The sequence below is a fragment of the Pithys albifrons genome, chromosome 8 (genome assembly GCF_047495875.1).
Source record: "Pithys albifrons albifrons isolate INPA30051 chromosome 8, PitAlb_v1, whole genome shotgun sequence".
In the NCBI taxonomy this organism is placed as follows: domain Eukaryota; kingdom Metazoa; phylum Chordata; class Aves; order Passeriformes; family Thamnophilidae; genus Pithys; species Pithys albifrons.
Genome location: NC_092465.1, coordinates 3,457,470 through 3,482,798, shown reverse-complemented (window position 1 = coordinate 3,482,798; position 25,329 = coordinate 3,457,470). Strand labels below are relative to the sequence as shown.

General features: G+C 39.4%; 1 long non-coding RNA gene across 1 annotated transcript; it reads left to right on the top strand.

Moving 5' to 3' along the window:
* Positions 1-849: 849 nt before the first annotated feature.
* On the top strand, positions 850-25,016 carry LOC139675330 (uncharacterized). The gene is made up of 4 exons (XR_011698472.1): positions 850-904; positions 5,030-5,161; positions 12,472-12,568; positions 24,944-25,016. It is a non-coding gene; the product is annotated as an uncharacterized lncRNA (long non-coding RNA).
* Positions 25,017-25,329: the final 313 nt, after the last annotated feature.

The following is a 25,329-nucleotide window of genomic DNA, read 5'->3' as shown; positions in this document are numbered from 1 at the left end:
GTAACTCCTTCCTGGCACAGGCAGTTTTCCAGAACTGTGGTACCAGTAGTAGCTAAGGATGTCCTAGGGGCACTCTTTCACTGGTCACTATGGATCTGAACTCTGACCTATGTAGAGGCAAAAGAAAGGGCTCAATTTTGTTCCAAAAAATGAATGAAAACCCTCTCTAGCCTATACCTTGGGATCAGGTGTGCTGGAGAGGACTTGTCTGCTCATCAGTTGCGTGTGAGGAACCTACAGAACAGATAGAGAGGGACATTTTACACAAGCATGTAAGGAAAGGACAAGAGAGGATGTGAGGGTGGCAAGCCACTGGAATAGGTTATCCAGAGGAGTGTGTTCAGGGCTAGGTTGGATGAAGTTCTGAGCAACCTGGTCTAGTGAAAGATGTCCCTGTCCATGGCAGGGGGGTTGGAAGTAGAGGATCTTCAAGTTCCCTTCCAACCAAGGTCATTGTATGATGATCTTTTCAAGTATTGCTTTGACTCTGCAGAGTGAACATGGTTATCTGGGAAGAAAAAGATGGGAGATTTTTGCCCAAAAACTTCATTGTTACCTCATACTGGTTTTATTTTGTATTACTTTATTGAGCCTACTGGGATTGAGATTGGCTGGTTGTATGGTGAGATGAGAATCCTTTTCCTAACATTTAGCACAGTCAAAAGAAGTACTTTTGACTTCAGCATTGCCATGCTGACCAAAATATTAACAATGCAGGACCAGTATTCCTTTGCCATCACTTAGATCCTTTTTAATTGATATTTGTGCAGAACAATGTTATTCAGTGCAGAACAAATGGACTCACATATTATCACTGTCAAGTATTTACTCTGGGCTCACCTTCAATCTGTTACTGATTAATGGAAACATGAAACATCCCCTCGCTGTGCTCTTGTTTTACCAGGTTAGTTAATATTCAATGGCTGTATGGAAAATAGTTCGTGGTAAAGTTTTAATACCTTTGGTTGTCAATGTGGTTTTCTGGCAGGACATATTGTTGATTTTCCTTGTGGATGTTATGGCAGTCAGGATATTACAGTATGGGATGTGACCTGGAACTGCCCTGGTAAGTCACTTCAAGCACACTCAGATGTCAGCAGTTTAATACAGAGTGGGTTAAATCTGACTTTCAGGCCTTGTAATTTGCTATTTATTGTTTTGCCTTTCATTTCTAATTACCTTCTAAAAAGATCTACAGGAAACTAGTCCATGTCTTTGGAGTTACTTTAACCACCCTTAGAAAACTTGGCTGCTCACCACTGGCTTAATAAATAATTCCAGGAGAAGGGCAGAACTGCTGGCACACCGAGTCCCACCTTCCATGGCAGTGGATTTTCCCTGTACAGAGCAGGATACAAGTGCATGTTCTGGAAATGAGGCATCTACAGTTATCAAAGAAACATTATTTAATATTAACTAAATCAATTTTGAGGATAGTGATATCTTCCTCCTCAAAGGAGGATACAGGTCTGGATTTTGAAACACAGACTTAATAGAAGTATTTGAATTCTAGCACTTGGCTAATTCCTACTAACCTTCAGAAAGTTTTGTCCTGATTGATTCAACAAAACCTCACAAACCCTGAAACAAACTAGAAACCACTAGGAAAAAACCATAAAAATATCTGATTTATGCTGGATATCAAAGAAAATAAACTTCTCCCCTCTGATATGCAATCTATGAATCTAGAAAATTTTGGCTGACTCATGAGAGTCCCCAAATGACAGTAGATGTTGACAGATACATTTAGAAAAGCTAAGCAGTTTTTCATATCGACACAGAGGCAGGGGAGATGTGTGCATTTGTTGGTGGTAAAATTACTGAGAGTGCTGCAATAAAGTTTAGTAAACTTTTTACCTTCTATAATCATGGGCTTACCTGGGTCAAAAGCATTAGTCATGGATATTCATAGCAAACTGCAAGCTCATAAAAGGCGGCATATGGCAGCACCAAAATTCTTGCTATATAAAGTTAAATTCATAGTAATAACATCTGTGCAGAATTTAGAGCCCCACCAATTAAAGAGAGGTCAATGTACTGAGGCAAAGATTGATGGCATTCTGCAAATCTTGAACGACAAGTTAAATAGGTATAAAATAAACAAACAACTTTACTTCTTATTAAAGACCAGACAAGCGGGGTGAGAATGCTAAGTGCTCACTAATGAGGGCCAAGAGGAGGAGTGTGATGCTGAGGCTCGTGTTACTGGGTTGTAATTCAGCAGGGGGTGCTACATGGAGCAGGCTCTTGCCTGACTTTTCTTGCTGATATAACACAAGTAACAAGTTAAGACTGCTGGAGAGGACTCTGACACTCTAAATTGTGAAATCTGGGCTATGAAGACAGTGAAAGAAGAAGGGGAAGCCGTATAAGGATTAGCTGAAATCACTTGGTCTGTTCAGTCTGAAGAAGAGGAGACTTGAGGGGACACCTCATTGCAGTTGCAACTTCCTTGAGAGGGAAGAGGAAGGGCGGGCACTGATCTCTGCTCTGTGGGGAGCAGTGACAGAACCTGAGGGAATGGCCTGAAGGTGGGACAGGGGAGGTTTAGGTTGGATATCAGGAGAAGGTTCTTCCCTCAGGGGGTGGTCAGGCACTGAACATATAAAACATATAAAAATGACCAACAGCTCTCTCAGAGAAGGGGTCATAGAATCCCAGAATCGTTTGGATCAGAAGGGGCCTTAATGCTCAGACTGTTCCACTCCCTTGCCCATGGGCAGGGACACCTTCCCCTAGTCCAGGTTGCTCCAAGCTCTGTCAAGCCTGGCCTTGGATGCTTCCAGGGATGAGGCAGCCACAGATTATGGGTATCACAGGGATGATACCTGTTGCTCTTCTACCTAATCCTACTTTCCCGATTCACAGCTGGAGTTTCTGCTCATGTTTTTCCAGGATGCTGCACACAAATATCTGAAGCAACATTTCCAGCTCTGCAGCAGGGTAGGGGGAATAGGAATAAAAGAGAAAATGTTTTTGTGCTCGGGTGTGAAGTTGGAGACAAGGAAACTTGTGCTTCATTTTTCCCCATGCAGTGAGGAAAACATGCAAATTATTCTGAAAACAGTCAGGAACAACATCACTATTAGAAAGAGCCATCGAGAGAAACACAAATCCAGGGAGAAACTTAGAGAAATCATAGAAAGCTGGGCCTAACACCACCACATTGGTGGGGAATGGTGATATTTCAAAGGGATTAATCAATTGGAAATGGACCCACTTTTTCTTTTTTTTTTATTTCTATGCAGATAATTTGGAATAGGATACATGAAGAAGGTTATTATGTAATGCCAAAAACCTGCTATGTCACCATTTCTCAACAAATCCTGCTCTTGTGTGTGTCCACTGCATCATGCCAACTCCCTGCATTGCATATATACTCATGATTTAGTCATGAAGTTTTCTGTATCCAAAATAGGAAAAAGACTGGAGCACCTTGTTGGAAGGACAAACTGGGCAAGAAAAATAATATCTGTTGACCAAAAAATGAAACCATGTGTGAACAATGGAAGTGCTGTACTGGTTATCTTTATATCACTGCATTTGCCAGCATCAATTTTTACGGAGGGTTATCCTGGCAAGCTCTTTGTTATCATAAAGGAAACTCATGGTTGGCAGCTCTGTGCAGTGGTCATTCACTAAAAATGAGAATTTAGTACCTTCTGGCATTGTATCAATCACCAGTAAAACTCCAGAAGAACCTTATATATAAACTGACTCAAAATTTAGAACAGTAAGTACATTTCTTAGTTTCAGAGAAGAGCCTGATCTTTTGTTTTTTTCCTCCCGTAAAGAATAATAATGTCTTATTTAGAAGAACATGTAATGTGTCTGGCCTGCACTCAGGATCTTGTACAGCTTAGACACAGGATTTTGTTAAAGCAAGGAAAGAGAGTTTTCTTAGCTTGGGAGTCATCCAGGGAAAAATAGGTATGCCATGGAAGTATGCAGGAAAGTCAATAGGTGATGATGTTCTTTCAACTGCACTCCCCAGCCAAAGTTGTATCATATTTCCTGGAGACCAAGGAACTTGGAACTGAGGAATTATCTGATGGATTTACAATTTGGAAATGTTTTACCTCAAAAGTCCTGGTGTGCCAAAAGCAAGTAGTTAAAAGGAAATGTCTTTGTTTTTAGAAATGTTCTGCTGGAAGTGGGTAGGCTCAGTTTTTGGAGAGCTCAGTCACCCACACTGGTCATGAACGGGGACTTCCCAGGGCATGGCCCCAAATCCTGCCAGCTTTTGGGTTCACCTCCTCCAAGAAGGACCTCCTGCCTACAGAGCTCCTCATATTACTAATCCCTGCAACAATTTTTGTGAGAGAACTGCCCCAGATCCGGGGAATAAGGTAGACCTGGAAGCTGTTGATTAAACTGGTACCGCATCTGGTGCCCCTTGTGTTGTCCCCATCACTCTTATTGATCATGGCTTGTGAGTGGGCTTTGGTGAGCTCATGGGCAGCTGCTGTCAGGCCACACAGAGGGGCTTGCAGTGTGCAGCAAAAATTCCCAACCAACCAAAAAGAAAAAACAAAAACAACAAACAAACCAGAAAACACCCCAGTAACTTTCTAAACGGCAAACTAAACAAAAACCAGAAAACAACAACAAAGGAATTTCGGCCAGCTACAGTTTTAATTCCCAGGACTTTGCATATTTATATTCAGTAAAGAGGCAACAACCTTTGGAAACCTTTGTGTTGCCTCTTTCTGTGCAGAAAACAGCAGTTTCCTCAATTTCTTTCTACTGTCATGCAGTTTCTATGTATGTGAGTTATTAGATGCACCTTGTTTCTATCCCAAAGAAAAAGATTTTTATTGGATGGCAAAGTCTGTGCTATGTTTGTGTGCTGAGTATGAATTAGTTATTACTCATAAGAGTGCTGTTCTAGAGGAGAAAAAGTTTGCCTGTAACTGGCAGAAATGTACTCAAGGTGCTGTTGCAGCAGCAAATTCTAATTCCAAAATTCAAATTCCAAAATTATCATATGAAGACATGCACTAAGACTCAGTTTTGTCTGTTTTCAAAGGTGTCTGTGCTCTAACAGCCACATACCATGAGCGGAGAGGAGTCTGGCCAACCCCACACATGATCAGAAATAGAAATCCTGACTTTAACCAGAAGTGGCTGGAAGAGTTTTGGCTGCGAGTTGCACAAAAAGGTTTGTGTCCCCACAAAGGTTCCTGGTAGAAAAGATTGCTAAGACAAAAAATAACCCACCTTAGAAATATGATTATGCTGAAGGTTTTGTGTTTGGTTGATTTTTGTTGGTTTCTTGTTATTTCTAAAAAAAAAAAAAAAGGAATTTCCAGATTATTATTAATAATGACCATAATATAATAATTCTCTACATAATTTTCTGCATAATTTAATTTGAAGCATAATTTTATACATACACAATATTGCTTTGTACGTACATAATATTGTTTTATACACACAAAATAATATTTTATACACACATAATATTATTTTATAGATTCATAGATGTAACCATGTTGCAGTGCCCTGTTCAGGAGATACATTCCTGGCTTCCACACTGCTCAAAATGAGTTCAACCTGTGTGGCCCTGAGCAGAATGGCAGACAGGCATATTTTTTATTGCTGATTCCAACTCTCATAAATTCTTAACTTGCTTAGAATTTGCCAGATTAAATGAAAAGTTACTGTAATTAAGGATTTATTAAAACATGAATCCTTGACCCAATAGAATATAATAACTCATTTGTTTCAAATAAGTCCTATTTAATTGTTCCATCATTGGCCTAAGCAGCCCTTGCAGTGCAGAGTCACGTGTATTGTCCAAATCCACTTGTAAAATGCTCTGTGAAATTTTTGATCCCCAAACCACTATATAGGCAGAAGCCCCTAAAACAAAAATGTGTCATTTTAATTAAAAATTCAAGTGCTGAAAGCTCTTATTATCCTGCACTGCAAAGCAAAGACTATGAAAATACCACTTTTATACATAAAGTTCTATTTTAACTTTTTGTGAACAACCTTCCTGCTCCATATCTTCCAAACTTATGGTTATTGATTTACAGTCTTATAAAATAAGACTGTAAAATCTTGTACTATGGAACTATAAATAGATATTTCAAAAAGATATGAAAATTGCTCCCCAGACCAGTCTATATAAGGCTGCAGTCAGCAGAGAGCCATTTTGCAGGGGCATATGAACTGTAGAAAATAATTTCTATGGAAAATGCAAAGAAATCTGAAACTATGCACTGCCACAAACAATGCAGCCATAATTAAGGAATTACTCATTCCTCCTCCCTATCTTTTAAATAAGCCTTTTCTTTTCTTTAATTGGTTGGATATAGAAAGCATATTACTATATTTGAGTCCTGTTTCCCTACTATGAGAACAGTCCTACAAGGAATTCCCAGTAAAACAGTGTTGCAGTTCTACAGTATTTTAAAAAAAAATACCATGGGAAAGTGTTATCCAATGGGCAGATGTTAACTTAAAGTGCACATTGTTTGGAGAAGGAGTTAATTAACAACTTATTAATTGGATAGAAAGTCTGAAACTGTTGTACTTCTAGCAAATACATAATTTTCTTCAAGTATTATTAAAGCGTTTTTGTTGTACCTATTAAAGATTCTTGTCTCTAAGTTAATTTCATTATGCTAATAAGCTATCATCGTTACAGAACCTAAGCTTTGATCCATGTTAATTGTCGTGATCTTCAAAGACAAAGTCACCACTTACTTTAAATGAATTTTACATCTTTTTAAAGAATCACACGGAAATTAGGGGAAGTAATTAATTTTTTATTATGTGTCTCAATATTTTTAAGGGAGGAAGTCAATGGTATTGGCTAGAATTCATTTTAACATTTAACTAGGGAAAACAGCATGAGGCAAAAAAATGTTCAGATGCAAAAGATTAAAGAAAATTTGAAACTGGGACCTAATTTGTCTTGATAAACTTTGGTGTTTAATATGCTTCTTTTGTTCTCAGTGTGAAACTGCGGGGTTTTGATTTGTAAAAACTTTTTGAAGAATTAATTCTTTCTAATTTTTATTCCTTTCTTTGCTTTCCTTGTACTCGAAGACAGCGGAGTTGACCTTCAAACCATAACACTTTTAAATATCTGTGAATATACAAGGTTAAATCTATTAGTGGTCTGAGATTAGCTGTTCTACGCTTGCAAAGTGTGTACCTTCTGCAGCAAATTTTATCTTTTAGTGAATGATAACAAGCTTACATCCACCCTACAAGTTCTCATCAAATAATATAATATGTTTTGCAAGTGATCTATTCCTCTTCCCTTTAAGTGCTGATTATTTTAACCCTTTGGTGTTATACAAAGCTCAATTCTGAGTCAATAAGGCACTTTTCTATTAGAGATCAGGACATAAATGTGAGTATTGTCATCACGGCTATGACTGACAATTTGCAGTTCTCCTATAGCTTTTTCAGACTTCCCTTGTAAATAATGCAAATCAGAATGTAAAAGCAAAATATATAAGAAAAGGAAAAAATAATAAAAAAGGCAGAAAGGTTTTGCTCTGTTTTCCTGACCATTTCAAGCCCTGCTATCCTGGAACTGCTCTCTGCCATATTTCTCAAGAACAAGCATCCTGTTGCACTTGCAGTGAGAAATGGTGCCTTTCCAAAAGGCAACAGACAGAAGTAATTTAAAGATAGTTACAGTGATTGAAATAAAAAGGCAGATTCTCCCCAGTTAGCAGAGTGCAAGCATTTTAAATGCAAGTAAACCCCAAGTCTGAACTGAGGCTGGGTGGTTGGATTTCTGCAGCAGACAGGTGGTGAGCTCATCACCAGGATTTTTCAGCATTAATGCTGGACTCATTTAGACTAACACCAGGCTTGAGTGACCCTCATCTGGATTTAACCTCTGCCCTGTCAATCCACAGACATACTTTCAGATCTCGACATCAGTTTTGCTGGGTTTTGGTTTGTTTGTTTGGGTTTTTTGTTTGTTTGTTTTAAAGCATAGATGACTTTAATCATTAAGCAGCTTTCATAACTGGAACATACACATGTGCTGCTCAGTGCTCATTGATTTGTAATCTCGGGTTCTGCCCAAATAATCCCCAGTGTCTGAGTGAATTGAGCTGAAGTCCAAAATTCTTCGATTGTGAGTGTAGTGATGATTTGGCAGAGGGTTGCACTTCTTTTCACTTTTTGTAGCAGGATATTTAGGCTGCAAAATATTCAGTGGGTAAAACAGCGTTGGCTGTCCTGTACAGGGCCAGGAGTTGGATTTTGATGATCCTTGTGGGTCCCTTCCAACTCAGAATAATTCTGTAAAAAAGGTTTGTGAAATTATTCTGTGAAAATCCCCTACAGATGTGGGGGTTTATTACTAGAAGTTTTAATATTAATATTTTTAGTAGTAGTATTAAGATTGGACTCGATCTTGGAGGTCTTTTTTAACCTAAATAATTCTGTGATTTTAATATTTGGGCATTCATTTTATAGCCAGCAAGGAATTTTTTTATGAAAAAACTTTTCCTTGCTTATGATATTTTTTTTTGTTTTTAGATGCCAATTTTAATTAAATTCAGATATAAAGCATTTGTCCTTCAGTTTTTATGAGCTTTTGAAAAAAACTCAGTTTATAGTGGGTATAGGGCACAACATGAAAACATAATCTACCCTGTTGTATAGAGATGCAAAAGCCTCCTCATCATTTTGGTAAATCCAAGGAATGTAGCAGCTCCCAAAGTGCCCTCCCCTTGCCTGAGCAGTTGAAAGGTGCAATTCTCCCTATCACATATTTTCTTAATAATTAATAACACTCCATAAATGTTTATGTAAACATACAATTTAAAAGGACTCGTTCCAGCAGCACTGTGCTTGTCAAGTGAGTAATTTTTTCACCTGGCAGGATGATGTTGTAAGGCTCAGTTGTCTTAACTAATCCTGGCTAAAATGCAAAATTCTGTTTTGTAAGAAAATTTCTGGCCAGCTCTAATCTTAACCTCTTGCATGTCTGGAGCTTCTAAATCGATGTCACAGTTGTAATAGCTTTGAAAACCCATATGTTTGTAAACTAAATAAACCTTGATATTCAAAGGAGATGAAGACAAGAATTACATCTCTTGGCAGTGGTGCTCCGAGCTCCGTTTCAGCTCGTGTTGGCTCCTCGTTTTTATGCCCGTGTACCACGCCAAATCTTCCTTATCTATGCAAACATACTAACACTGGCTGCTTGCTAAGGCTTGTGATGCATCAGCCTCTTATCTTCAGTTCTGACCCCAACGTTACATAATAACTTCGAAACGGTATTTCTTGATAGTTCGCTGGGACCGCCTTCGCCTTCTCAACTCTTCACTGGGAGTGACTCTCCTACCCACTGACTGCATCAGCTCTGGGCTGCTCTCAGCCAGCTAAGGCAGAAAGGCTGCCAAATAGCTTCCTGCTCAAAGATCTCTGTATCCTTTCTGTGTCATGGGCCATAACTCTCCAGCTCTGGTGTTTTTCCCAGGTAGTTTTCCCCATTATGTTAAAGTTACATGGTCTGGCTTTAGTGATGCAACCCCAGATATTTCCAAAGTTGCCCCAAACCTCTGCTCATCCTATTTTCCACACTATTTTCCACACTCTGCCATCAGATAGGTTTTAATATCTTCTTATAACAAATGTGGATTATATTAATGTGTGAAAAAATTCTGCACTAAACAGAATAAAAATGACACCTTAGTAACACATATAAATACTGAAAAGTGTTTGTAATATTGCCAGCTAGGACTACTAATGCTGAAAGAAGAAAATAAATATCTGTCATCAGTTCTATCTGGCCAAAAGTCTTCCTTTAGGAATAGCATAAGATATTCCTTTACAGTATATAATTGCCTTAATTATTTTTTGGCCTATCCACAGAAACTTAGTTCCATCTCTCTCCCCACAGTGCCGAAAAATATGCAAATTTTGTTCTGTTCTCTCTCTCAAAAAAAAAAAGCCTAAAAATACTCTTTTTTGGCTATATAGGAAAGGCTCAGAAACCTTTCTTAAGTTTTCCTAAGCTGTTATGTATGCCAAGAAGTTTCTTATTAATGGAAGATGTCCCCAAGCTCTTTGCTATTGTTCTGAGGTCTTCCCCTCACCCAGTCTGGCTTCTCAGCAGTCCTCTGTTCCCAAGAAGTCAACATCCCCCATTCCACCTACAGCCTGGAGTCTGCAAACATGGAAAACTGAGTCAACCTCTTAAAACTTCCAGGCTCAGTCATGAAGCCAAAACCATGAAATGTGGGAGCTTTCTCTTCTCTTTACATTAGAGTTGCAAGTTGTAGCACAGGGGGATCCAAGGGCTTGTATCGTTCCACACGGCTGTAACTGTGGTTAACAATCTCCAAGAAATCTCAGGAAAGCCAAAGGGTGGAGGACTGGGAGGCTGGATCTCCCAAACTTTCTGTTTCCAACCCACCCTTCATCTGATACAGCTGAGAAGAACCCCAGAAGCCCTGGGCACTGCAGGAAATGAGCTTACGTGGTGTTCAGGATTGGTCTCTACTCTACTGCAAAATGTTCATACTGCAGCTTCTCAACTCTTTTCTCCTCCCTGGCTATTAAAAATTCCACTTTTAATGCAAAGCAGAGCTGGAGCACTGTGACCACCCTATGAGCACAGTGATCTGTTTCTCAGTTACAGGGAATCATTCCCTTTAAACAAGATACTGAGGACATGCTCTAAAACAGGATTTCCAGTATTCCACGACAGCTTGATTGCCCTGCTTGCATTATGCTCCAAAATAAAACCAAAAATAACCCAATTTTTTACTGTGTTAGTGAGAAAACATAAGTCAGAGGGAATCAAAGAGCAGCTTCTGATTCTCAGCGGGGCTGGCTCTTACATTGGACAGATTCATACATAATTCCATCACCTAGAGCTTATAACTTTTCATCTTCAAAACTGTGGCTGCAATACCAGCTAAGTGGGTATTACCCCTTTTTATATGTGAGAGAGGTTAATGGTGTTCTGAGAAAAGCCCTTCGATATTCCTGTTTTCCAGAGCAATTGCTTATGAGAACGAAGCTTGACTCAAGACTTGCTGTGGGAATGTTATTCAAGCACTGGTTAAGTGCCAGAATGTGTTGGGAAGAAAGAGTTTCCAGAAAAATATCGCCCTGATTAAAACCTGATTTTACTGAGTTTTCTCTATGCAAAGGGTTACCAGAATAGTAAGACAGAGTCATTAGTCAGATTTTCCTTCCCTTACTTGATCATTACCAGTGATGCTTTTATTGCTGGTTTTTGAATGATTATTGTTACAACTCACCAATGAGCTACTTAGGTACTGCTTGTCTCTAGTCTCACTTCTCACATGACATGTTAAACATCCTGTTGATGCCTGTCCTTGTTTGGCAATTTTTCCACACTATCCTTTTATTCTTTGTAATAAATTTAATTGGTTATATGAGGAAAAGATGGAAAAAATGTGGGCTTTTGCTCCCTGCATTATTTTCTTCATGAAGCCACCCTTGTGACTATCAACAGAAAATGACCCGTCTTATGCTAAAAGACAAAATTAAATCAGCAAAGGAAAACAGCAAATACAATTTTGATCATTGAAGGGATGATATATAAATTTTCTCTTATAAGGCCATATGTAATGGTCATATGTTTGGGTTGGTTCTTTTCAAAAGATAATAAATACTGTGGGCAAACCATATTTGATTCTGGTTTAGTCAGATCTTCAAAAGTGGCCATGGGTTACGTTACCACTCTCTAAATATTGGACTGAGCAAACATCCACCACGGGATTTCTGTGAAACATGCCTTCTTTTTCTTTCCCTCTTAGCCATGGATGTGGTTGAAACACCCTACTGTATTCTGCAAGTGCTGTCCTACTCTTGGTAGGAGATCATAAGATGTTGGGGTTAACTGTCAGATGCTTTACTCTTCTAAAGACCTTTGCCTTTTAACTAAATGCTTGCTTATCTTTCTAATTTAACATAGTCCCACATTCTTTTTGTAGTAATTTTGGACTATCTGATAACATATAATGGAAAACATGTTTATGTCTTCCACTAGTTCTTGTTGCATATTTCAAATGCTTAGAACAACAATTTTCAGAAGCTTTCATTAAGGTTAATTTAAAAACTACATTAAATACAAACAGATTTTCCCACAAACAAAATGCAATGTGTACTTAACAGACTTCTGTATGTTATATTTGATAAACTACCTCATATAAATGCAAATTCTGACTTTCTGCCAGAACAAGGTGGTACAGAAAATATTTCTATTAAACAAATAATGCTGGGAGAGCAAACTTCAAGTTACAGTATGTTATACTGAAAAAGAAGATTTTTTTCTTACTGAGGTCAGATATATATTTATTTTATTTCTTCTGAGTACTTTGCTGCTTCTGCACTAAAGATGATGTAGTACAGCTCTATATAAAAGGCAGGTATGTGTATATATAAGGTAAATATCCGTTTCATTTTTTTTAATGTTGCATATAGTAATTGCTGAATCTTTTTGCTTTACAGAGCAGTGGTATGAGAAGATGCTGTGCTATGAGCTGAACCCTGAAACTGAGCCAGAGGGGTGAAGAGGAGGAGCAACCCTCAAACCTGGAATCATTAGGTGTGGTCTGAAAATGGAGCTTCATATGCTTTTTGCTGGGTGCCAGCTCATCTCACTGCTGTTGGATAATTGTCATTTAGAAAAGAAGCATGAAAAATAAAGCTGCCAGAGGCGACTCTAAAGAGCATATGATGGAAACAAATTGAGTCACCACCAATGTGGGCAACATTGTTGGTGGAATCTGGGACACCCGCATGAGCCATTGTTTGCTGTACCTCGTCTGGTTTATGTAGCTCACTGAGTTGAAAGCTGGGTCGGCACTAACCTTGTGATTCGAGGGGGACTCATGCAATGTGGTTTCAATTGTCCACGGATGCTTTCGGTTCGCGCTGTGCCCTGCCAGGAACGGTCGGTCCAATTGGTCTCCCACATTCGTGGTGTTGTCTCAGTTCACCCTGATGGAGCTGTGGTAGGGACTGCTTCCTGATGTGGTCACTTTTAGTGGGCTGCTCCTCTGCAAGTCTGCTAGGAGAGGGGTTTTATTCACTCTTCTCTCTGCCCCAATAACAGCCACTGCATAGAAGTTTTCCCTGAATACGTTTTGCTGTGGAAAAGGGCACATTTTTTTTTTGCTTTACAAGCTGGTTCCTGTCCTGACTTGGTCTGAAGCTGCTTTTTGGTGTTTTTGTGGGAGCGTCTGAGGTTGTGATTTATTCTCTTGAGTTCTTCTCATTTCGAGGTTGCACAGTGAGGCTCGTACTGGTTTTGCCACTTATTTCTGTCCCACTGGTGCACACAGCTCTAGTCTGTGAGTGTTTTTCTGTGGGCATGGGGGTGATGAGAACTACTAAAATAGCGAGCAATCACTTCAACCACCACCAAATTACAGCCATGCCTGAGGCAAATTACAACAGCTTTCTGACAGTGTCACCATGCTATCTTTGTGACAGAGATGGAGATAATGAGAATTAATTAATCAGTCTTTGATTAGAAAAAAAAGAGGAGGGGGAAATCCTTCTGCTGATTCCACTACAAAATACATGAAACTGGTGAGGTTTTTGTTTGATGTTACTTCTCAAATATAGGGCAGATGTTTGTAATTCAGTGTTCAGGTTTGCATTGTCGTTGCCTTTGTTACCCATCCAAACCCACCACTGATGGCCCAAATGGTCAGGAGGTCCTCACTTTATACACAAGTACATGTTGAACACTAGCACCACAAGGCTGATGCAGATGCTTTTATTCTCACAGTGCAAAAACTCCCTCTTACTCAAAGGTCTTGCAAGTCCCAAGTACAGTCTCGTTGACTGGAGTCAACTCTGCCTTTTTTTTTTGCAATATTGGGAATGAAATTCTGTGTTGTCCTCTTTAGACTGATGGCTAAATCTTAGAAATTGGTCCCTTATGATAAAACATGAACTACATGGTGCCAGTGTCTGACTGGAATTACAATTATCTAAGTAGATTCATTTGTATCCCTTTGATAGCTGCTTTTCTCTGCTCACAAGATTTTTCTGTGGGGCATGGGAAGAACAAAATTAATCTTATAAAGAGGAGGGGGTTTACACTGAAATCGATAGTTACAGAATTAACTGGGTAAATGACTTTTTTTTCTTAATTCTTTCTTTTCTCAGAAGATGAAGTTTTGATGGGTACACAAATCCAATGGCTGCCAAAAAGCTGATATCACATGAAATATTTAATCTTAGCTGTGTTGAGCTAGTTTAGTCTTCGGTATTAGTGAAAAATGAGAGTGTAAAAAATGTCACTGTTGGAGGGGGGGGAAAAATGCTCTATTCTGGTTATTAAATATGAGTAAGTAATGCAGTTATTTTTTTAACAAATATTATCACTTTTATAATGAGTTACATGACTCTTCTGGGTAATTTTTAAATATGATCCAGATATGTGATTTTAAGCTTGGAGGTGGACAATGCACAAACATGGGGTGTTTCTATTATTTCAGACAAACAGACCACTGGATTGCACAGGCACAAGTAGTAGGTCAATCACCTTGTTGAAATGTTTGATGCAGTTGCAGTGGCTGGATTGATCTGCAAACTCCAGGGCCCAGCTCCCAGGCCAAGATCATTTCCCTTTGTGCACCTTTGGTGCCCAGAGCTCTCAGATTTTCACTTTTGCCCAGGCAGAAGCAATTCTGTCATTTCTTCTCACCAACAAACCTTCACCTCAGCTTCAGCTTTTCATCAGTTCCATTTAGGAGGTGGAACCCAAAAGATGCTGCTGCACCAAGACGGGTGTTCCCAGCCCAGCCATAGCATTTATCTGTAATGACAGTGGTAAAGCCTTCCCACACACAGTTCATGAAATGAATTGCACCAAGAGCATCTATAAAAGCTGCAGCATCCCTTTAAAGAGCTCATAATGTCATCATTTTTCAGTGGATATCTTCTCTAAAGGCAAATAATCACTTTTCCCATTAATGATCTGTAAATGATTAGACTGAAAGTTTTTCATTCATTCAGGTTTCAGCAAAGGTTATAGGCAGAACATTTAACATGTTTATGGGGATAGTACAGTGTGAATGATGTGGGGCTTCTTCCTGCTGCAAATATTGAAGGCAATATAGTATCTGCAAAAATTTTTTTCCTCTGTATCCTGGGGACTATTGTAATTTTTACTTTTCTACTTCGCTCATGATTCCAGAAATTTTTGCAAGGACATGTAGTGATAGGACAATGAGGAAAAGTTTTAAACTAGAAAAGGAGAGATTTTGATTGGATGTTAGAAGGAAATTCTTCACTCAGAGGGCAGGCAGGCCCTGGCACAGATTGCCCAGAGAAGCTGTGGCTGCCCCATCCCTGGGAGAGTTCTAGGCCAGGTTGGACAGAGGTTGGAGCAACCTGGTCTAGTGGAAGGTGTCCCTGTCCATGGCAAAGGGTTGGAATGAGATGGGCTTTAAGGTCCCTTCCAACCAAAACATTTTATTATTCTATGAATTTGACAGATCCTCTAAAGATGTTTTGTCTCCAATCTCCCATAAGCTTCTCAAACTTTTACTGGACACAAACTCTGTGATGTGCCTCTTTTCTGGGCACAAACTCTGGTAGCACCGGTTCCTGGCTTATACTAGTCCAGTAGATAGTTTATACACCAAAACAAGTGCCAACAGTGGAGTGTCCATCCTCTAAGTCTTATACACCATGTTAATTCAGAGCTGTATGCTGCTTCCATCAGGAAAAGAAATACCTCACCTTTATGTTAATGCAAGATTTAGGTTGCCAACTGAGTTTCTTTGCATCAGGTGATGGCAGATGGATTTCATTATGCTGCAGATAACATTTGTAGCTCCGAAATTTTGGCAAAGAAGGAGAAAGGGAAGTCTTCACTGATAAGAGGAACACAGATGATGGGAAGGAAAGTCTGCCTTTGCAAGCCTAAGCAAACACTTTAATGCTGCTCTTTTAGTTTAAAACACACATATTTCATCAAATTCCGTGCAACCTGTGGACTCACAGAAACATGGAAAATTAAATAATAAATATGTATATATCAATACAAGCTATTAGCCTGTTCTATGAATAGCATGTTTAGCTTCATATACCGTGTATTAAACCACTATAGGCCAGATGTTCTGCCAAGTGGAATCCAGATGTGGTATCAACACCTGGTTTATCACTGGCTCCCATGGCAGGTACTTGAATTAACATCCAAGACACTCACAACATACCTGTAGACCTTGTTAACTCCAACCTTTGCCGCCTTCTTTCAGCTGTCCCTCATTCTGAATATGTCATTTTGCATTCGGGAACTTTCTTCTGGATTTCTTTTACTTGTTGACACAGGAATTTCAAACCATGGCATCTAAATTTCAGGAATTTCATTTTCAAGCAGTTTCTTTGTGCTATTTACTTGCAAACACCAGGTCAGCTCTGTTGCAAATTCTTTTCTCCTTAATTGTTTCCAGGGATTAGTAGAAATCAGAGTCTTGAAAGCTACAGATTATTTTATCGGGATGTCAGATGTTTCTATCTAATTTGTCATTGGTCTCTACCAATTAGCAGCAAGCTCCTGTGTCAGATACAGCTTGTATCCATCCAGGGATTGTATGGGAGAGCCTTCAGCATCCTGAGTAGCAAGAGCCAAGTTTAGAGTGTATCACTTACTTTATGTTATGTGATAACAACTTCTAAAAGTTGGAAACATTGGGAATATTTAAATACATTTAATTATTTTCAGGTTAATTATTTCACTATAAAGCTTCAGTTTTAATATATTTTGACCTGTCCAGTAATTTCATTTTTGTACAAGTTCTGACCTCAAACCAAAGTTTTAATTTACTGGGGTTTTTTTCTGTTAAAAATTATGATTCTGCTTTTTATTACCCTGTTCTTAAAAAAATCACTTGTGTGTACTCCTTGCTACAATTTAGGGTATTTATGAATGGTTCTACATAAAAGGAATGAAAATAATTACAGTAATACCACTAAATGCCATGGCTGGCTAGAAAGTGGAAATCCCTTCCCATTACATGTTTTCTCTTTTTGGAAAAGAAATTAATCCAACTCTTGGATGAAAATTGAAAACCACAACATTTTTCATATAAATGGATTTCCAAAAATATCCTATTTTTAGAAATTCCCAATTCAAGTTGTCGATTAAAATGAAATTGATTAAGAAAAATTTAACCAATTACCCAGAAAGTTGTATTTTAATAACGCAGAAAGAAAACTCTTCAAACCAACTAGTGTTTCCTTTGTCATGGAAAGGATATTTTCTATTAGAAAAGTTCTGATATGGTCTACTAATTAGAGCATCTGGTGCACCCAACTGCCCTAAGGTAAGATCAGCTCTGAGGAAAGAGCAGCAGATATTTGCCAAACCTGTTGTTTCAGATTGTACATAGAAGAGCCATTGGTGTCTCCAAGAAACTATTCCAGTGCCTGCCCCAAATGTCCTGGCCATGAGCCAGATCCTGTCCAGTCTATGGCAAAAAGGAGGACTGGGATCAGCACATCATCCTGTTACCATCCAGCAGAGAAATCCATATAGTATTGGACATCATTAGGATTTAACAGGAGGTGAGATCAAGGGCTGTTTAATCACCAGAAACATGAAGAGTAACCCAAGCATGTCCTGGGTTCTCTGGAGGAGGTAGACCAGTAGCAGTGAGGTATAAATGTTACGTCCCATCTGGAAATCCTGCCTGTTTCTGTCTTGAACTTCTAAAATTTAAAGAGTTTTCTACTGAAAAAAGTATTTTATGGTGATCACAGAGCTATGGAATCATAGAGTCATAGAACCATAGAATTATAGAATCTTGGAATCATAGAATCCCAGAATGGTTTGAGTTGGAAGGGACCTTAAAGATAATCTTCTTCCAGACCCCTGACATGGGCAGGGACACCTCCCACCAGCCCAGGTTGCTCCAAGCCCCATCCAACCTGGCCTTGGACATTTCCAGGGATGGGGCAGCCACAACATCTCCAGGAAACTTGTGCCAGGGCCTCATTATTTTAACAGGGAAGAATTTCTTCCTAATATCTAGTCTAAACATACTCTGTCTCAGTTTGAAGCCATTCCCCCTTTCCCTGTCATTCCAGGCCCTTGCAAGAAGTTTCTCTCCATCTATCTTGTAGGCTTTCTTCAGGTACTGGAGGGCCAGAATGAGCTCACCTCAAAGCCTTCTACATTTAGGGGAAATGTTGTGGTGAGAAAATGTTGGCAAAATTTGTTGCCCTTTTATATATATATATATATATATATATATATATATATATTTTTTTTTTATTATTATTTTTTTTTTATTTTTTTTTTCAATCTGAATATTGAAAAGTTACAGATCTGTGTTTTTTAAAAATAATTTACTTTTATGTTAGTAAAATGGAACAGGCAGGGACCCTCTGAGAATTGGGTAACTCCCACATCTCATAATCCCATGGGTGAAGATTCAACAGCCCCTGGGCCTGCTGTTTTCATTCAATGCTTGTGCCCATGCCCTGAGGGGCCAGCTGCAGGTGTGCTCACACTGTCAGGTCCCTTCATCAGGCTTCTCCCAAAGCCCATTACCTGCCAGATGAAATCCATTCATATTTGTGTTAATAGCAGGTCTTATCCCCACTTCTTTTAACCCCATTGGTTTGTCTATTGACAGAATTGCATCTCAGCCTTGTTTATATTGGGCTCAGCTTGCCCAGCTGGTTTACTCTCCTCTGATAACACAGGCTCTCCTCTGCTCACCTACAAGCCCTTTTGCAGATGTTCTCATCTGAATTAATCTGAACTGATACCAGGCAAGGAAAAGTTAGCCTGACACATGCTACCTTTGAGAAACCCATATGGCAACGTAGCTCATTTTGTATTTACTTCCACTTCCATAGTTTTTCCTTTTTTCTGTTCTCATGCCCAGTCTTAAACACCATTTTTCCACCTGATGGGCTTGAACTTGCTTGAGTCAATCTTTTCTCTTTCTTAAATGTACCTATGTAAACCCTCACAGGAGATGCCACGCGGTGCATTTCAATTTACTCCATTTCTTTTACTCTAAATTTCACAGTTTGTAGTTCAAGAACAAGTTTGTCATAAAGAATTAATCTGTTGTGGAGATAAATAGACAAATACATATGAAAAAAATTGCATGTTTATACACATAGAAATAAAATACATGTAAAAATATGTGTTTACATATAAATATATATTTTTACGAGGACAGGAATATGGAAAGAAAAATTTACAACAAAAATATAAATGAATTTTAGATGTCATAATATTTCTGAGTCAGACTTGGGATATAATACTGTAAGAGCAGAGGGAGAATTTGTAGCTTGGAATTTTTAGGATAGGCAAAAGTGAAGAAGGTGCAAAATAGGAGATAGGACTAATGATTCTTTGAATTTATCCTTATCTACTGAAATAAAAATACTGTTTTGAGTCAAACTTCTTGCACCTTTGTTTATTTAAGTCTTGCTGCAGTCCAGCAATAATGGGTTTTACAAAGCCACTTTTTGCATAGTTAAGCAAATAAACTGCTAATTAGAGAAAATAATGTTCAAAGCTTAATAAACATTGATAAGTTCAGCATGTTATTTAGTCACATAAATTCTTTTTAACGTACTACTTTTATTCAACAGATAAAAAATAATTCAGAATTAACTTGCTAGACTCAGCCCCTAAATGCACGCACAGTTTCCATGGAAGTCAGCATGTTGTAGAGCAGAATTTAGTCTGTGTGTTTAATTCATCTTAATCACTATTATTAATTCATAAGTACTGTTTCCAGAAATGTATTCAGTTAGTTTTACATTAGTCAAAATCAATTGTGTGTGATTTATTTTGATCATTCAAGATTACAATTTTGATGTATTTGCTCTCATCCTGTATGTCAAGCCAGGCAAAGAGGAAATGTTAAGCTAAAGAAGAGTCACCTTCCATCTATTGATTTAGTCTTTATTTCCCTTTATCAGGAATTCACATATTCTCTGGAATAATCATAGTTCTGGTAGGTTTTTGCAGTGGGATGATGCAGTGGATAGTGGAATGTCACTGAGATGTCCAGCTAGACGTGGGAGCATGACATGGTGATTTTACCAGTCTGGTGGCCACAGGTGACACCCATTCCCAGTTTGATAACCGGACATAAATGTAGAGGAGTTGGCCTAAAATCTGGCTCAGCAGCACCACTCATCAAACATGGTTCAAAATTGGTTGGATCTTACTTCATCCAAACCAGCAGCTTTCTGGAGACTAATTTCAAATAAAGAGTTTAGTTGGTTCTGGACTCCCACCAACTTCTATGCTGCAAGAAACATGATATCCTTGTGCACACTGGAGGTTTGGGGAAGGTCTGTGATGCTTCAGACATGAAAATTCACTTGGGACAAGTTTCTGGTGCCTCCTGTGATTTCAGAGTGAACAGAGGGTGTTAAGCACTTCAATGCAAAAGAGCCACATATGCCTGAGGGGAGACATTCCCTGCCGTTGTCATGGATGTAAGACTCTTCATATGCATTTGCCCTCTGGATTAGATTTGTAGAGTTCTCCAATTCACCAGACCCTGCCCCAGATATCCACCTTGCAGCAGCAGCTCATGCCATGGCACTGGAGAACATCTGGGTGAGAGCTGAGCACAGGCAGGAGGGCTGGAAGCAGCCTGGGAGATTGCACCAAAATAATGTGCTGTGAGGTGAATCCATTTCACTTGGACAGAAGAACAAGCATAGCCTAAGGTAGCTGTGGCTGGACCTTGTGCCCAAATCTGGACACACAAGGGGAGGGTTCGAATAAAAGAATCATAGAATGGTTAGAGATTGAAGGGACCTTAAAGATCATCTAAGTCCAACTCCACTGCCATGGGCAGGGAACATTCCACTAGAATGTATGCAGCTTGCAGGAACAGTGACTGTAACCATGTCTTACATTTGCATGCAGCATTGTTGGAGATTTTTGTTGAAATAACTTGAAGAATTGGGCCCTCAGTTTACAAATGTAAGTGGTGACTTCAGGTCAGCACAGTGAATAAGGGGTTTTTTTGGCTGTTTATCTTTACACTGAGCCCCACTCACACTGCATCTCCAGTTTGCACTCGTGCTTGTTGCCAGTTGGAAACACCACTAACGAATAACCCTGGATGTTAAAGTTCATTCAAATTCAAACCATGATTATATGTCTTATGAAGATGCTCTTTAGCTTGCCTGCATATCTTTGCCTTTCTCCCAGTCTTTCCAGTTAAATATTACCATTTTGAAAAAAAACAACAACAAACACTCCTATTTTTGTCTCTTTAATGGTACCTTCAGCCAGAGAGAATGCTGTAGGGTGGAGGGAAAAACCCCAGGGATTAAACCTGGGACCCACTAGAGAGGAACCTCCCTTGCTTTGTATGAGGCACAGTTGTTGTACTGTGAGTTTGCTTAAGCTGAATTCATAAAGCTTTAGCGGAATTAAAACAACATGCTCTGTACCAAGATGCCTTCACTTCCTGTGCCTTAATGTTAAATCCTATAGTATTGTGGATCTTAAAGAAGATTGAGTTATTTTTAAACCACTGGATATCTTCCAGTCACTCTATTTCACACTGGATTAATTATGTAAGAATACTGACTTGTTCGTCACTAATGTTACAACTTTTAAAAACAACATGCTGTTTAAATTCAAGCTTGGCAACTCTTGCCTGAATCCCCCTCAAATTTATGGCACCACACCCATAGCATAATAAAATCTTTAGTGGTCCTTTGTCTTTTAGCTTGCCTTCTATTTTTTCTCAAGGGTGTTTTACGCTGGAAGATGCATACAAAAGTTGTCCAGATGTTATTTGTATCAGTGCAGGGATTTCAGCCCAGCTATCTGTGGTTGCAAATGTTTATTTTAATGGGTTATTGTGCAATCCTCACTGTGTGGACCTCAGTGGCCTTATATGTATGTTCTCAGCCATGCCAGCACATTGCTTTTAGAGATATTATTTTAGTCCAATAGCACCGTAACTGGTCACTGGGGGGAGCAAAAAATGTAACACCTGTAGGAGCACGGGCGGGGTTTTGGCTGAGCTGGGTGCGAAGCGGTTGGGGCAGCAGGGCTGGTGGGCGGTGGGTGGGAGCAGGGCTGGGACAAAGAGCTCAGCTTGGCCACCACAGGATGTGCTGGGAGTTTATTTTGCCGTAGCTGTTGCAACAAACAAGAGGGGTGGGTATATCCAACGTCTTTGGGAGGCTCGTAAAACCTTAACCGATGTTTCCTTGAAACTGGAGTAAATTGTTTATCTCGTAACTGAAACCACGTCATGTGTACACCAATTAGGACTGTGGATTTCAGCTCATTAAAATAAAATTTAAGATGCACTTTTCATTATGTGCTATGAAGACAATGAACTGTTGCTGGAGGGAAATACCTGCAGAGCTCAGAGCCTTCCATCAAACCTGTAAGCTGAGCCAGGTAGTGTGTTGCACCAAAGGTCTGTCTGCAAGCTCTTCTCTACATGTGTGGGTCATGTTGTGACCAAGATCTTTCATGGCAGAGAGTTTAAAGCCAAATATACGTGCTAGAAGCTCCCAGACTTGCATTTGCAGGAAACATGAGCAAAAATGACGATGGCAATTAATGACAATGACACTCATTTGCACTTGTAAAGAATCAAGACCATTTAACCTTTAAGGGAAAACAGCTATTCTATTTTAATGTTGTTTTATGTATTAAGAGTCACATATTATTTTGATGTGCTTAATTAATATAAATAAGCTTAAGCCATTATACTGTCATTTAAACTCACATAATTTCCTTTCTGTGAGAATTTGTGTGTAATTTGCACTGTTGCATTCATCTTCTGACATTCCAAATAATGCTTAAAATAATTAGATTTAAAAAATACAATTGGAATTGTTCTTTGTCTTTTTTATTTTTCAGCTGTAAATCTCACATTTTGAACTTTTCAGTAATAAGGAGCAGGGGCTGGTTTTTAAAAGCAAAAGTCAGTTTTTTTGGAGCATCATAATATTCCTGGAGTTTGGGCTTTGGTCAGGTGGTCCTATTGAAATGGGTACCACCAGAAACACAGATTTTATTTGTAACGCTGCTCGACCTCACTTATTTTCAGCACTGTTCAAATACATAGGGCTTTTCCACTAGGAAATTAGTCCAAATAACTATCTTATCCTCAAATTGAAGGTATAATGTCAGTCTTCAGTGGCGTCAATCCCACTGTGGAGATGGTTTAATTTGGAACCAGTGAAAGCATGGCCTTTTATAAACCTGGGACTGGGATGGACATTGAACATTTGTGTCCGTGAGGTTGTGGAGATGGAGAAATATGGAACGTGGCCTTCCTGACGAGACCCCAAGTTGCCTGCACATGATGTATCTCCTGCAGTGCATCCTCCCTTGTGCCAGTCCCCAGAACAAAAAGGCCAAATATTTAACCTTGGAGCTCCTCCATGCCAAGGAAATCCTGGGTGGAATAAAGAACAAATCCTTCTTGCAGAACCCTGGGCAATTCTTATGCATGAGTTCCAGCTATCGTTCAGCAATGGGGTGGGAGCTGCAGGCCCCAGTGGTCACTCCACCTGCAGGTCATGACGCTTGAAACCCTGCAGCAAAGCTGGGGGGAAAAAATATCCCCATCTCAGGTCTTGGCAGGCGGCTCAGAAATCAATTGCTTCTCATTTATGTTCTGTAGAAAGTAAATGTAAATTTCAAAGCAGCTGCTGATGCTCAGCAGTAAACTGATTTTGTGTTACAAAACCTTCGCTGTTTGCTCTTAAACTAGTGAAGTTTTGCATGGATCCAGCACTCCTCTTCGCATTGCAGGGAAGATTTTGTCTAGCTGCCTCTGTGACATATGGTAATGCTTAGTGTGTGCTGTATGGCCTGGAGCCATACCACTGCAGCCTGTATGCTCCTCAGATCTCCCAGGCTAAGGGAATAGGGATGAGACAGTATTTGAATGCAGGGACCTCCTAGAAAAAGTCAGAGTGCAGAGTATTGTGCCGGTACGAGGACAGGATGTTCGTCCCTCAGGGCTGAAGCTATTCCCCACATGGGGCTAAGGTGACTGTACTCTCCCAGTGTCAGCCTTTTGGATGACTCAGATTATAAAAGAGACCACTAATGCACCGTAAAGGATCTCACAGCCCTTAGCCATGGGAAAACAGCAAACAGTCCCACTTCCCAAGGTAACCCAAAGGAAGTGGTGGTGTGGGGCAAAGCACCGTGAGATCTTTTCTCATCTTGTTTCTGGAGAGAGGATGTACATTTTACTACCTTCCCTTTGAGGGTGCAGCTAATCCTGCTGATAACTCACGGCTTGTTTCTCACATAGGCTGCTTCTGGTCTCCCTGGAAAGTGGGGAGGGTCCAAGAGCATCCCCAGTGCAGACTGGTAGGCACAGAAACCCACTCATGTCTGTGTGACAGGGTGGGAGAGAAGGGAAGAAGCGTGGTTTGTGGTGAGGCTTTACAGCCTCTTCTTGGCGATGTTATTAATTCGTTTTGGGACATTGGGAGACTCTTTTAACCTCTCTTTGTCTCAGATTCAAACTCCTACAAGCAGTTATTATAACATTTGGCTGCATTATGGCATTGTTGAAAGGCTTAATTAAATTAAGTGTTCCGAGATCTTTGAATGAAAGGTGCTATCCAAGGGAAAGCCTGTTGATGATGATGACTCTGAATTACAAGGCCAAGTACTTCACAAGTTTTACTCAGTCCTTGGTTAGACAAAGTTATTTTTAAACACTGTTTGATCTAACATTAAAAGTGTTTTGGGAGTACCATGTGTATAGACATGACCTCTGACCCTCAGTGGGAGTGATTTGTCAATGGAGGGTTTTAATGGTAGCAACAAACTGCACATCATTCACATGTAGGCAAATGTGCTAAACTCAATCAAATTTTTATTCATTTCTTCTTTTATTTATTTCTTCTTTTATATCTTCTGTATTTGAAGACCTTTACTAGAAAGAATGAACAGGACTTTTATTTATTTCAGGAGTAAAGCTGTCTCAGGTGAGAAATTAAAAGGAACTCAATGAAGTTTGTAGTCGTCAAAGCCAAAAGAGGCACAAGCAGATGTCTTCTTTTTTCAAACCTGTGAGTACATCTCTGGGAGGAGAACATGCTAAGTTTGTTGGGGACTTCACTAGGTGGTATATTATCAATAACAAGAAGGCAAAACTGCAAGTCTTCTTTTAATTTGTATGTGTTTGCAATTACACAAAAACTCCTGTGCTTTGTCAGGAAGGGCTGTAGTTCTAAAATTCTTGTCCTGTCTTCCTACCAAGCATCTCTTTGTCTGTTTCTTCAGCTCGCATTTCCCTCTACCAGAATCCCTGACACACTCTTCCTTTGCCATCTTTTCTTCTGAATTTGAAAGAC